Here is a 3702-nt window from a genome sequence, read left to right as displayed (position 1 = left end):
CCCACTGAAACTTCAATCACCTGGCTGGGCTCATTCCCCAATACCAGGTCTAGCTGTGGGATGTTAACCATTTCTAAAACCCCCCAGTAAAAGCAAATGCTATTAGAAGGCAAGTTATCCCAACCCCTAAAGGCATGAAAAAATCTGACTATTTCACCACAATTTCCAAATAGTTCTCTAGTTTCTCATTTATGAGGTCAAGTTCTGGCTGTTCAATTGGTTGGACTGAAACCAGAAAGGGTTTATGTGGGATGTTGGAGAGCTGACTCACATTGTATCCCACAACTACTGAGAATAAACCTCAAGCAAGACATTAGGATTGAGACCAAACTATCACCGAACAGTGGTCTAAAAAATATAACAAAGTAAAGATTTTCTATCTCTAGAAGATGTGGCATACATTTACATCACTCATTGTCTGTTATGAGAAGATAGTTTTTTTTGAATTTACTTGCCCTTGTTCAAAATATTTGTTCTTTATAACGATTCAAGTATATTCTATGATAATGACTAAACAAGTGTACCACTTTTTCTGTTTGTCTTTTGCATCTGCTTCGACTACAGTAGTTTACTCAAATTAAAGCACCAAATGTATGAATAGAATAATGACTTGATACAGCTGTTGTATTTTCCATTTTGTTTATTTAGTTTGCAAGAATTTATTTGGAATATAAATTCCAAGCATTCAGGAAAACTTTGTTTTAGTGTGTTTTCCTCTCTCCTTCCCTTCTTTCTCAAACACAATGAATCAAACTGGCATCTGGATTCACAAACACCAGGAAAGAACAGACTCACAAATATGATCCTCATGCATGATCCTAAATGGATGGACCCTAAATATTGACAAGGTTTATTTGAAAATAGACCAGAAATAGGAAGCTGTTTTCTCTAAATCAAATCTATTTCTAATAGTTAAAGGAATCATTGTTGTAGAACTGGCCCAGATCACTGAAGATTGCAGTAGATAATATATTCATAGTTACCTGCTCAGACAATCATCTCCAATCATTCAGATAAAACTATCTCGAGTCTGTAGGGCACAAAGAAAAACATTGCGAAGCTCTAATGTAAAAGCAGGTCCAAGAAATAAAATTACAAAAAAGATGGGAGGCAAGTGTGAACTTCACATTAATCACTGACAGATGGCAGTACTTACATTCACTGAAGTGCCAAGATTAATTAATTGGAATCTGTATACGTAAATACAAAGACAATAAATTCCTTTCTGTGAGAAGTTCTGAGCATAGACTGAAATTTTATATTGTGATGTCCAGCCAACAGACCACTGATGGTGTGTGTCCCTACACTCTGCCAATGTCACTTTAATTTGGTGATGGGCTTCTCTCTAAAAGTAAAATTTATAGTTAAAACATCTCCAATCTATCCAGTGAATGGAAAGTTGTTGACTTGGATTGTCTGAACAGAGAGAGACTGCAAAAACAGGCTGGTGTGATTTTCAAATGTACAGCGGATTGATATACATGGGCTTTACTGTGACCAACAGATTACTGGCCTGGTAAGTAGTCCTACTGCATGGTGAGGCTGCAGTATGTGCATCAATACAAACACTGTAATATAACTATATTACATGATCTCAAGTATTCAGTATCAGCTTCAGTTCTGGGATCAGTGCTCCAGGAGCTCTCTACACTCATTTCTACAAAGAGCTGACCTCGTCCTGTAATGCAAAATCATCTAAGATAAAATTCCTCAATTTTTGCCACACCTCAGTATTCTGATCTGTAAGTTCAAGGTGTAAGACTGTTGGTGGGTTTTTTTGGCACACACTGAGGCAAATGCGGCATGAGAAGAAATTGAGAGCATGCCGTATTTGTGGCTGCCAGTGATTGGTGCCAGTGACTGGGGCAGAGGGGTTGGTGCAGAATAAACACAGCAGAAGGTAATGGGCAGGGGAGCAGCAATAACCAGCCCCTGGCTGGGGAGAGGTTTTGTAACAATGGAGATAGAATGGAAGGAATGGCAGAATAAGTTAAATATGGCACCATGGGGCTGGAGGCAGTTATTTGATGCAACTTACAATTGAAAAATATATTCTTTGTGCTAAAACAGAAATGCACTGAATTTGAATGAAAATATATTAGAAAAAGGTGGCAGATAAATTAAAAACAAGATTGGGAGTTAGGAAATTGCTCTTCTTGATTAGGAATACTGAAATTATAACAGGCAGATTTCAAAGGATTATTCCGAGATCAATATTGAGATCCATCTGATATAAAGCTGCCTTTTCAACTCCAGAGAAAACAAATCCCAATTAGACTCTTATATCCTGTGGTCAGACTCTTTAATGAAGTTTGTATTTATGTTCCTGGGTCTGTTTCTACACATAGACATGGTTTTACATGGCAATTCTCAGTCAGAACATTTGATTCTGTTGAAGTCTTTGTTAGGAATAATCAGAAATCCTGTATTTCATGACATCTTGTTGCAATGAAGATGCTAATTTAACAGTAAATGTCTGTGGCTCTCTGCTATTATGAATTTATCTTTGCTCCCAGGGAGTCACTCAGACTGTGTGTGAGAGTGTGAACTTTGTTGGACTAGAATTCCTAGCACCAGCAGCACACAACCAGCTATTAAAGGATATTATACAGGATACAAACAAGCAACTCAACCCAATTAGTCATGGCACACTCCTCCTCATCTCACCCTATCAGCTTCTCCTTCCACATGTACCTATTGTGATTCTCCTTAAATGCAGCTCCATACACACAGGCTTTTTGCAATATGGAAACCCTCCAGCTGAGAGCTGCAGAATTTGTTTGACGTCGGGAAGCTGTGCAAAAGGCCTCTTGAAGATAAGTAGTCATGATTTAGAGTTGCCGGTGTTGGACTGGGGTGTACAAAGTTACAAATCGCACAACACCAGGTTATAGTCCAACAGGTTTAATTGGAAGCACTAGCTTTCGGAGCTCTGCTCCTTCATCAGCTGGTTGTGGAGTACAGAATTGTAAGACACAGAATTTATAGCAAAAGTTTACAGTGTGATGTAACTGAAATTATACATTGAAAAATAGCTTGATTGTTTGTTAAGTCTCTCATCTGTTAGAATGATCATGTTAGCTTCACTTCTTTCATATGTAAATCACAAAACTTTTTTAAAAGTTACATTCTCAGGTTAACTGTAACAATTGGTGTCAGCGCAGATAAGATAGCCCCCTGTGTTCCCTGTCTGTGCCATAATGTTTAGACTGATTCTAACCTAAAACGTGAGTTAACAGAGTCTTACATGATTCATGCAGTTTTTGAGCAAAGTACAATGTAACTCTGCAAGTACAAATTCAGAGTTTAGATCAGTGTGGTGCTGGAAAAGCACAACAGGTCAGGCAGCATCCGAGGAGCAGGAAAATCGATGTTTCGGGCAAAAGTCCTTCATCAGGAATAGAGGCAGGAAACCTCCAGGGTGGAGAGATAAATGGGAGGGGGTGGGGCTGGGGAGAAGGTAGCAAAGAATACAATAGATTAGATTAGATTAGATTAGATTACTTACAGTGTGGAAACAGGCCCTTCGGCCCACCAAGTCCACACCGACACGCTGAAGCGTATACCACCCAGACCCATACTCCTACGTTTACCCCTTCACCTAACACTACGGGCAATTTAGCATGGCCAATTCACCTAACCTGCACATTTTTGGATTGTGGGAGGAAACCGGAGCACCCGGAGGAAACCCACGCAGCCACG

Source organism: Chiloscyllium plagiosum, chromosome 34, assembly GCF_004010195.1.
Source record: "Chiloscyllium plagiosum isolate BGI_BamShark_2017 chromosome 34, ASM401019v2, whole genome shotgun sequence".
Lineage (NCBI taxonomy): Eukaryota > Metazoa > Chordata > Chondrichthyes > Orectolobiformes > Hemiscylliidae > Chiloscyllium > Chiloscyllium plagiosum.
The sequence above is the reverse complement of the archived record's forward strand: the minus strand, read 5'-3'. Positions refer to the sequence as shown.